The sequence below is a fragment of the Phalacrocorax aristotelis genome, chromosome 3 (assembly GCF_949628215.1).
Source record: "Phalacrocorax aristotelis chromosome 3, bGulAri2.1, whole genome shotgun sequence".
Lineage (NCBI taxonomy): Eukaryota > Metazoa > Chordata > Aves > Suliformes > Phalacrocoracidae > Phalacrocorax > Phalacrocorax aristotelis.
The window spans coordinates 28472141-28482975 of NC_134278.1; the positions used below are offsets into that span (position 1 = coordinate 28472141).

The 10835-nt window shown below is 39.8% G+C and overlaps 1 long non-coding RNA gene across 3 annotated transcripts in view; it reads left to right on the forward strand.

Moving 5' to 3' along the window:
• The first annotated feature begins 1251 nt into the window (after nt 1–1251).
• Nucleotides 1252–10835, forward strand: part of LOC142055731 (uncharacterized) — a 98151-nt gene continuing 88567 nt past the window's right edge. For all 3 annotated transcript variants that reach the window (XR_012660015.1, XR_012660014.1, XR_012660016.1), the window contains exon 1: nt 1252–1440. This is a non-coding gene — a long non-coding RNA (uncharacterized LOC142055731). The remainder of the gene's footprint in view (nt 1441–10835) is intronic.

Sequence of the window (10835 nt, forward strand, 5' to 3'; positions counted from 1 at the left end):
TGCACTCAGCCCAAAAGTAAGCACATTTTCCAGAAAAACACAGAAATTAATGCGCTACAATAAAAGCAGCTGCTTTATTTAATGACCCATTTCATCATGTAATTCCTATCTTTAGCTAAGAAATGCCAGCAGTTTTCAAGAAGGCTGGGAATGTTCCAGCAATGATGTGCTTTATCAGGGAAGGGAAGATGTAGGCAAAAGCTGTAAATTATTTCCATCGATGCTGGAGGTGTCCTCTTCTGACTGGGCCTGGCATAGCAGCCCTCAGCTCATCTCTATCTCATGCCAGGCAGAAACCGCTCCCATGCCCCTTTCCCTGCCCCCACTGCTAAAAAGCATTGTGTGTTTACAGGTAAAATACCAAAAATATTGTTGAAGAGTTCTGGTGGTGGACTGCAGGCTCTGCAGGGCACTGCTGGAGTTTCTCTTGTGCCATGCAGGTGGGGGGGGGGTGGTGTTGTGTCACTCAGTGATGCTGCTCTTGCAATTGCCACTCTTTTTTCTTCATCCTCTGCCACTGAGAATAAAATTTGAGGAGCTCTGCTCTTACCATCCAGCAACTAATCTAGTAAATAATAAATGGTGCTCATAAATTATGCTTCTTTATGGAATACACTGGAGCAGATGTGGTTGCTTGCCTACAATCATGCATGCTCCTTATTTCTCCAGAAAATGGATATTAAAAGAATGAGATACGATAAAATATAATTATTCAACAAGTGTTACTAACTGGAAGATAATGCAATGTAGTTGTATCTTTTGTATTTAAAAATGAGAACAGTTCTGCTTGTTCGTATTCAAAGTCATAAAGTGAATTAAGCTTTTAGTGTTGCAGAGCAAACATGCTTCCAGGAATGTATCTAATTTGCACATAAAGTTATTTTTTTTCAGTCTTGGGGTGATCAGCACTTCATACACTTCTCTAGCTTGTTCTTCATAGCTGATTCCTTCAGACACTGCTTTATGGTCCTGCCTGGTATGGGCTCAGTTCAAAATGGCTGTAGCAGAATTCCCAGCAGGTCCATTAAAAAATGTGAAATGTGCAAAGCTACATAAAAAGCATAAAATCCACAAAGTTAGTTTTCAAACTGTAGCATGCCTAAGCAGTCATTATAGCTCTAGTTGAGAAAAAAATAGTAAAAAAATATTTTAAACAGACAATTGGATGTAAAGCTCACGGCCTGTCAGGTAGCTCATCTGGGAGGGTTCTTTCAGTCCAGGCTATTTCTGTAGTCCATTTCCTAGTGCAGTTCCACGAGTGGCTGTGTCGTGCAGGTAGAGGGGCAGGAGTGGCGGAGAGAAGGGATGGCCTTCGCCCCTGAGCGTCACCAGAAGTGCTGTGCTGAGTGACCCAGGTATCGGAGGCCCTGCAGCTGATGGGGACCCTTAGGGACCCGTTTGGCAGTGGGAAGTTATCCAGAGCTGATCCTTGGAGTCACTGTAAGTGGTCCAACCCATATTTTTCCCAGGCAGGCATGTTCATAAAGCTGTGTGATATGTGAGATAACATGAAGGCTGGCTAAAAGCGCATAGCAACCTCTAACATAGTTAAAAATATAACTTTCTTATCTGATATGCTTTTTACAGTTTAAAATTTGCGTCTGGTAGTTTTTATGATGTCCTGTCATTATACTCTGAGGAATTGAACTTTTTTCCTCCATTAATGCATTTCTATCAAACAGGCTAATATTTTTTTCCTGTGTGCTTTTCTCTGTCCTCTCCTCTTTTTTTATTTGTCTTCCAGCTTGCTGCAGTCCCCGTGAAAGTCTCTTGTGACCGTTACATTGGATCAAAGTTCAGAGCTGGTCACCAGGGACTCCCCTTGGCCTCTTGTCCATATGCTCACTTGTCTACATTAAGTAGATAAGCACTGTTTTTCTAAAGTTATTGCTTATCTGTTTCTCAGTTTACCAGAGCTTGGTAATAAAACGGCATTAGGTCACTCTTCTTTTGTAAGTCGCAAATGTCTTTTTTAGCAGTGGCTGGAGGTGGGATAGCCTCAGGATAAAGGAAAACAAAGGGGATCCCCTTTATCACAACTCTCTCTGCCCCCTGTGTATGGGCAGGGTTGCAAGGGCAGTAGCAGCAGTGTATTTATTTTCAGAGTTTTTTTCTTAGTGCCCAAGGTGAATAACTGGAATTTCATTCTCTCATTGCTTACCCATGATGTCCAGAATTCATGTCCTGAAAGGCATTTTATCTCTGGAGAGCTAACATATAAAAATGGTGCATTCTTATGGAACAATTTCATTTCCTGTGTGCATACAGATTTGGATTTGATTTTGCCCAATAACGATGAATTTCCTAAATTCTTTTCCTGCTTATTTTTCCTCTTGCTCTTAGCCCTGCAAATGCACCTGGAAACGACTGAAATAGATTTTCTTCCCAACAGAAGAGAACCATTAAAAAAGTTCTGGTTTGTGGTGCCAAGTGGAGCCCCCACTTACATCTGTGGGAGGACACTAAGGGCACAGAGAAAGGGTGTAGCCTGTGGAAACTTCAGTGGTGGAGGTTGTGTGTGAGTCAGGAGTAACACAGAAGGAGCTCTGGGTTAGCTGGAGTCAGAAATACCCATCTCCTTTTTTGTGGAATGAACAACTCTCACGTGAAGTCATGAAGACATGACAAACCCTTTGACGCTGGTTGTGCAGAGCTGGTTTGTAAAGTTGAGTTCATTTTGAAACAAGGTTTTGTCAGCGACATACCCCTGAGACCTCACCTTGAAGATGAATAAAAGTTTGAAGCATGTGGGAGACTGTTTCCTCTGCAGCATGAAACCATGTTTCATTGTAGAAATTAGGGTCAGTTTCAAGAGTTGTTTAACTGTGTTGTGAATAGCATCCATCAGTAAGAGGAAACACAGCAAGAGGGCAGCATGCCTCCCCTTGAATCCAGCTCTCATGGTCACAGGTTCATAGTTTCTGGGTAAGAGGTGTGAAGGCAAAGACAGTGAATGATTGTTTGTATACACCAAATACCCTTTCTTTTATTGTTAAGGTTTAATATCAGCCGTGTCAATGCAATACCATTATTCCAATGGGCAAAGAAGAGTCCCCATTGCTCTAGTTTCAATCGTACAGGGGATGAAACAGTAAAGCAGCACAATCACCATAAAATAGACCTTTGGTCTTCATGCGAAGTTTGGTGGTGTGCAGGGAACACTACAGAAAAGGAATTATTTGGCAAGGTTAATGAGAAAGGAAATAAAACCTGTGTAAGCCTCTGGAGTTCCGGTTTGTTTGGGGGTTTTGAACAGCACAGACTTACTAGGAAGTTTTGTAATGCCCTTAGCAAGGAACTGGTTTGTCACACAGCATCAGAAATCAGGTATGCAAAATACCAACAAACATGGATTTTGTTAGCCAGGAGAGTGTATATTAAGGCATGTTGTAGGATCCCTTAAAACTATAAAATAAATTTTTTAAGCTCCTGTACAAAATCTTATGCTATTGCAGGTACTGGAACTGAAAAAATGGGAATTTGTAAACCTTTCTAGGCTTACCTGCAAGCTCTCAAAGCATCCATAAGATGAGCAGAACTGTGGTTTTGATAGAGAAATTTACATATGAAACTTGCTTATGAAAAAAATGGATATTAGATAACTGAAATTCTTGTAGCAGACTCCTGTGCCTGGGGGAAATGCTGGCTTCTCAGGGCCCCAGGTTATTTTAGCAATAAACATCCTCCATCCAGGGAGGCTGGGCTCATTAATTCAGCTGGGCACAGGGAAGGCTCAGGTGCAGTTTTGCTCAGATGCCAGCTGCAGCCCAGCAAAGCTGTTCCTCCCTGGTCCCACTCTAATCCACCCTGCACAGGCTGCAAGGTGGGGAGATAAACTTATGGAGAAACTGCAGGCTGATCTCCTAGCAAAACAGACCTTTAATAACAGAAAGTGTAGTGGAAACAAGGGAGGCGGGAAGGCGGGAGAGGACTCTGTGCATCCCCTCTCCATCAGGCTGGGATTTGGGGCTGCCCTGCCTACTCCAGCAGGACTGCAGCACCCACTCCTCCTCCTGCCAGGGGGCATGAGGTGGTTTCAGCTGTGTACTCAGCAGCTCTATTTCTGGCAGGACGTGCTGAAGTTCTCATAACTGTTTTTCAACAAGAGAAAAACCAGTGCAGGGATTATTTTCCCTTGTCCTGCCCATCCCAAGTTAAACTTGGTAAACCTGTGTGCAAGCATTGCAGCCCCATGGGGATTTCCAGGCACAAGTTTTGTGAAGTAAAGTCCTTCGAAAATTATAGTCCTCCTCCATTTTTCATCAGCATAATGACTGCTTTAATAATTACTATCTTCTCATCAATTTTAATTTATGGAGAAGCGAAGTAGATAACTATGTTTATCTATATTAACTACAAATTGGCTACAAGTTGCCACTGCAACTTCATTTAAAAAAGATTTTATATTTTTTAAGTTTAAACTACATGGACTTTACCTTGATGAAAAGAAGTGGTAAACATTGGTCTGGTTATTCTTGTCCGTATGGATATTGTACTACTGCACTATCTGGTAACAGTGCTATAGATAAGGTTTTCTTGACATTTGCTTTCTCATTTGTATTCAGGTACGTTGCACATAGTTAATGATGGCTGACACTTTGCTGCTTCAAAAACAAAATGAAAAGCTAAAATCTCAAATTTTCTATATCTAGTTCCAGCGATTGAAATGGCAAAGACAAAAATCTCCCTGATGCTGTAGACAGTGGTTGTATTAAATAATTAACAGAACTGTTACTGCTTAGTTTATTAGTTCTGAAAATGCTTGTTAGTTATAGTGGCACAATAATGGTGGATATGACAAATGAAACCCCACTAAATCATTAAATACATGTTTCTCAGACAAAACTACAGTGCTAAAGGACAATTCTGAGTTTGGGTCTCTGTTCCATGTCTTGCTGCAAAGAATGCATAGATGCTCTGTCAAGCACTAGGCTGTGTAGGAGTTTGAAACTATTGGCTAAGGATCAAAGAAAAATAGTAATGTAATTTTTAGTTAAAATGTTGTGTACATTCTCTGAAGCAGTGGGTCATGATATAATGTCACTCACTAAATGCTAAAAGAGTTAAGTGCTGAGAGTGTCCTGTTCCTGCGCTGTATTTAGGGGGATAACTTGTGTTCAGTAAAGGCTACTGGTGGGTGCATGTGTTCATATATTCGTGATGACTTGCATAAACGTGTTGTTGGGTGTGGGTTTTTTCAAGTGAGAAGTCTACCTGTCACTGCTTTTTCTAACAGCATATTCCAGCAAGGGGCCTTTGCCGGCCCAGAGCAAAACCCATCCCCAGGAGCTAACCACAATTTCAGAGAACAGATGAATTTCAATACATTACATAGTCCTGCATATTGGCTGGCTGCTTCTCAAGTTAAAGATTTATAATATATTTAATACAGGTGAAAACTGGAACCATGAGTTGTAAACTATTAATGGAAGAGCAGTAGACTTGTGCAATCAAGTAAGGTCACTTGCTATGCACCATCAGGAAAAAATAGCTTCAATATCATTCAGATCAATGCACTTCAGTACATTCTCTTAAAACATCCCAGTTTCCAGGCAGCCTGTAAACTCTAACCATTTCCTGAAGCAATTAATGAAGTATAATGCAAAAGCAAAGCAGAGATTAAAAGAAAAATGAAATACCAACTGTAAAACATGGCGTAAACCTCATGTCACTTCTCGCTTAGTCATAGCTAAGTGCTGTTAATCATCTACTCCTTGTAGCATTGTCAGGTGAACGTCTGAGATTTTAGGTGATTTATAGGCCTGTTGTTCACTTTGCAATGCAAATGACTGGAAGTGCATGTGGTCTGTTGCCAAATGTCAGCTGGGAAGAGGTAACCTGCAGCTTTTTGTGCTCTGGCAGTACCTCGAGCTTCTCTTGAGTCATTCCCATAGGATGTATTACCTTTTTCTAATTTGATCATAAGCATCTGGTTGTGTAAGTACCACTGTACTATAAGAATATCTCATATTTCCAAATCCTCTAGCATAACTCATTGTATTATAAATATTTACAATAGCATATGACCAAAATCTGGTCATGCATCTGGTGGCACTGCTACTGGCACTTACAGACTGAGGGTTGAACATAAGCATTTTGTACAGCTAAATTCAAATATGTTTGTTTTGGAAGGAATAGATCTAAAAGAAGAATAAAAAGTAGACCATGACTTTTGTGTGGACAGACAGGATAAGAGAGAATGCTCTTGAAAAGGAAAAGTTTCATTCCTTTCATTTTTCTTGTACAAGCACTAACTAAACCTGTTAGGTGTCATGGTTTAACCCCAGCCAGCAACTAAGCCCCATGCAGCCGCTCGCTCACTCCCCTGCAGTGGGACAGGGGAGAGAATCGGAGGAGTAAAAGTGAGAAAACTTGTGGGTAGAGATAAAGATGGTTTAATAGGTAAAGCAAAGGCTGCAAATGCAAGCAAAGCAAACCAAGGAATTCATTCACTACTTCCCACGGGCAGGCAGGTGTTCAGCCATCTCCAGGAAAGCAGGGCGCCATCATGTCTGATGGTTACTTGGGAAGACAAACGCCATCACTCTGAACATCCCCCCCCTTCCTTCTTCTTCCCCCAGGTTTATATGCTGAGCGTGACGTCGTATGGTGTGGGATATCCCTTGGGTAAGTTGGGGTCAGCTGCCCCAGCTGTGCCCCCTCCCAGATTCTTGTGCACCCCCACCCTGCTCGCTGGTGGGGTGGGGTGAGAAGCAGAAAAGGCCTTGACTCTGTGTAAGCACTGCACGGCAGCAAATAAAACACCTCTGCATTGTCAACACTGTTTCCAGCACAAATTCAAAACACAGCCCCATACTAGGTCCTGTGAAGAAAATGAACTCTATCCCAGCCAAAATCAGCACACTGGGCCAAATGATTCCCTCTCTGACACTTCCAAGGGCAGCAAGTACCCTAAAGATCTTCTGTCTGTTTCAGAAGTACCTATAGCAAAGCTCAAAGCAATGAACAGATTGAAATGTAGATGTTTTATAAATGTTTATAAGCTGCTGATCATTAGATGTAAGTTCAGACTCCATGCTAGTAAAAGGAGCTTGGCCTTCATCCTGCCATGAGGTGGGAAATCCCTGAAGCTGCTGGGCTCAAGCCTCACATGCAATCCTCTGGTGCCAGGTAAATAGCTTTAAAATTATTTTTTTCTTCAAGAAAAAAAAGGTGAAACCTTTAAGTTGTCATTATTCTTTAGGTGTTTTCCCTTGAAGGTACCGTTATGTTCTGAACTTGTGCAAAACTGCAGTCCTCTCTGTATCTTTAATATTGACTCAGTATTTCTGAGTACCTAAGGACAAAATTTGTGAATCACAGTAATGCCAAGAAATACTTGTTTCTCACGAGCTTTTTCTAGCACTGTGTTCTCTTCAAGCTTAGAAAAATCTAGCACTCCCTTAGATAATAGACAGCAGTTTGCCAAACTTTTTGCAGAAGGGAAATCTGTACGTGGCTCAGTTGTCTTGTTCGGTTTGGCACTTCACAATATGTTGTCTTTTAAGTGAAGAATAATACATTTTGGCAGTTACTTTAATCTGGGAATGCTGGGTTATGAGTTGGATAGAGATAAGTGTTTTCTGTTCTCTCAGGGTAGTGTTGTCTTGCTGTTACTATTTACTTTTTGGGTTGCATTAAGTTATTTGTTAAAGGCACTAAACTCTTTGTTCAGCTGGAATGGGTAGTTGACTAATTGGCTTTATCTGAAAACAGACGTAATGCTATGAAATCTGAACTCCATTGCTGTCTGGAATTGTGATAGTCCCCAGAAGACTACTTGTAATTTAAATACCACCTTTTTACAGTTAAAGTAGAAAAGGTATTATAATTTAATTTTGGAAAAATGCATATTCATATCCTATCATGCAGGCGGCAAATCTCTGTGCTTCTATGAAGATTCCTGACAAATTTCAGTTTACCTTTCTGGATTTTTAATTTTTTGAGCAACCAGTGTGTACAGACTTGTAAGTCTCTTGTAGTGAGGGCGTCAATGACTTGAGAAGTGTAACCTCCTGGATGCCTGCAGAGTTCTCTATAGCTTTTCAGATCTTTATGCCCTTTCCCAAAGCTTTGTCAAAACTTTTTTGTTAATCTGTAGTAGCTTTTCTATGCTTTTAAATGTTTTATAAGCCTATTTAATCAGTCCATTGTACAGCAGTATAAAAGTCACTTGAATGATAAGTTCTCCAATAGTCATAACTTGGCTCAGCACCAACAGGATAAACAGCTCCGTAGCTCTTTCTACATCACCACCTACTTATTCTTCTTTCAGACTTGATTTATGGGATAGGTTTTATTTATTTCTCTATATCTGAGCAGCGATGCCATGTACCTCTACTCAGTTAACAATTCTGTCTGACTTCAGAGCTCTTCAGTCATGCTTTGATTATGTGTATCTTCAAGTTTTTCACTTCACATTACCTCATCATACAAATTAAAGGTGGTTACCATGGAGGTGAATCTGAAGCTTTGCACTGACTTTAGTGAGCCTCATTTCTCTCCCCATGGGAAAACCCCAAACATTTGTATGACAGATATAAGTTGGAAATATCTATGTCTGTTATCTGTTAAGTAAATTCATAATTAGCATTTATTATTTAAAGGAAAAGCATGTAATCCTGACATCTGGTGAATACTATGTCCTAACAACAGAACCTTTTATTGAGCTGACTCTTGCCATTCAGAAACGCTGTCTTAGGCTTTTAAATTGGTTCTAATTCTCCAAGCAGCTTCCTCAATCTTAGTAATATATTTTATAGAAGTCTGTTTTCTTCACCATTGACTGCTGGGATTCAATGCAGTAACATTAACCCATCATTATACATTTCAAAACCTGACAAATTCATGTACCATTTGAAAGGAGACTTTCCCCAGTTCATATATATAGAAGGAGTTCATATTAGTTCTGCAAGTCATTTCTCACTTCCGAAATTCATTCCCTGCTATGTGCAAAGGTTGTGTTAGGTTTCTGCATGTGGTTTCAGATTTACGGCTGCAGCAGTATTGCTAATCACAGGAGGCAAGTCTGAGATGGAAAAAGGAGTTAGGAATGGTTGGCAGTTCCCTGAGAAGCTATATTAAATGTCCAGGTATGAAAAATTTCAATGAGAAGGAAGAATAGGAAGTGCTATAAGGAAAAGGTTAGCTAAAAGTAAATTTTAAGTCTAAAAAGAGTGGATGTGGAGATTTGGTCAAGTTACTAAAGATGAACCGTAAAGAATGAAATAGGAATGAGAGAAAAAATTTCAGGAAAACCAAGATATACGAAGATAAGCAAACCAAGAACATGTAGTATGAAATACCTCATTATATTTGTACTTACAAAAGCAGGAAGAAAAGCCTTCCACTCAGTGAAGAGGGAAAGTTGTGGATAGAAGAAACCCAAAATGCAGAAATATTTAAAACTTGCTCAGCCTCAGATTATTACTTGGCCAACTGCTATTTAGAAGGGCAATAAGTGGATGAAAACTCATGTTAGACTAGTGGAAAGACATACAGGAGAACACTTAAAGCAGTTTAACAAATTTATTAGATTATTTTAACAAATTATCTGGATCATGAGATCTGTGCTAGAATATTGGAAGAGCTGGCTGAATCAATCATGAGCCGTTAATAATCTGTGGGAATTTGTGGAGGGTAAGTGAAATTCTGAAGGAATGAAAACCTATCTTTATCTTCTTTAGGGAGAGAAGGTTTTTATTCTTTGTTTTGAATAAGAGAAAAACAGTCCCTCCAAATATTAATTTTTACTCTCTCTGGACAGGACAAAAAGATAGTCTTTCAGTACAGCAAGGCAAGTTGGGATGAGACAGTAAAACATTAAAAAAAAAATAATTCCCTAAACTTTCCTAATGTTAAAGGGTTACTTGTTTGTGTAAACAGGTTTCTTAGGTTTTGAAAGCACCATCGTGGTGCGTTGTTAAGGTGAGGTTAGACAAGCATCTCCCAGGAATAGTGTAGGTACATTTGATCTGCTTAAAGGTAAGAAATGGATTGTATTGTCTCTGAAGGATCCTTTCAGTTTAGGTGCCTGTTTTTTATAATGTCATTATTAAAAAAAAAAATCTCTATATTTTGGTGTCTCTGTATCTTCTGTTATTTACCAATATATAGAAATTCTTGCAGCTGAATTCTCTTGTTTTTTCACATCTGATATTGCCTATTTGAAAACCTCACCTTTTTAAAATGAGCACTTGAATTATATGAAAACATATCAAAACAGTCTGGGAAAGTCTGCTCTGAATGACTGAAAATAAGCAACATTAAAAAAAAATCCATGAAGAGCTACCCAAAACATACAGGGGAAAACCCTTAGAAATGTGTTACTAGGCAGAAGGGGTTTAGAAAACAGGTAGAAACAAAAACAATCAGCAGAGAAAGCAGGCTAACAATTAAAAGCATGTTTCCAATAAATATGTAGCTAGCACTTTTACCTAGTATAGTGTCTCTGCCTGAGTCTGTAAAATGAACACAGACAGTATGAATGCACAGTGTGTAAGGAAGAGTGAGCTGGTAACACCCTGACCTGCTCTGTTCAACAAATTTCCAAGGGCTGCATTTCTTAAAATGAGAGGAAGTCAGCCAAATATAGCAGGTTCCACAAGCATCTCTTCTCTCCCCTTTCTTAAGCCCTTGGTAGTCAAACCCTGTTCTGCCCAGAGAACTATCTTCAGTGTATGTTCAATTAGACAAATTGTATAATGTCTCCAATTATAGGCATGCAAAAAAAAAAAAAGGCAAATTATGAAGACCTGAAGCAGAGTTCTTAACCCAATCTGTATGCTGTCACCTGCAGGACACACCTCTGCTACCTGCAGGGAGAAAGCTGCAGC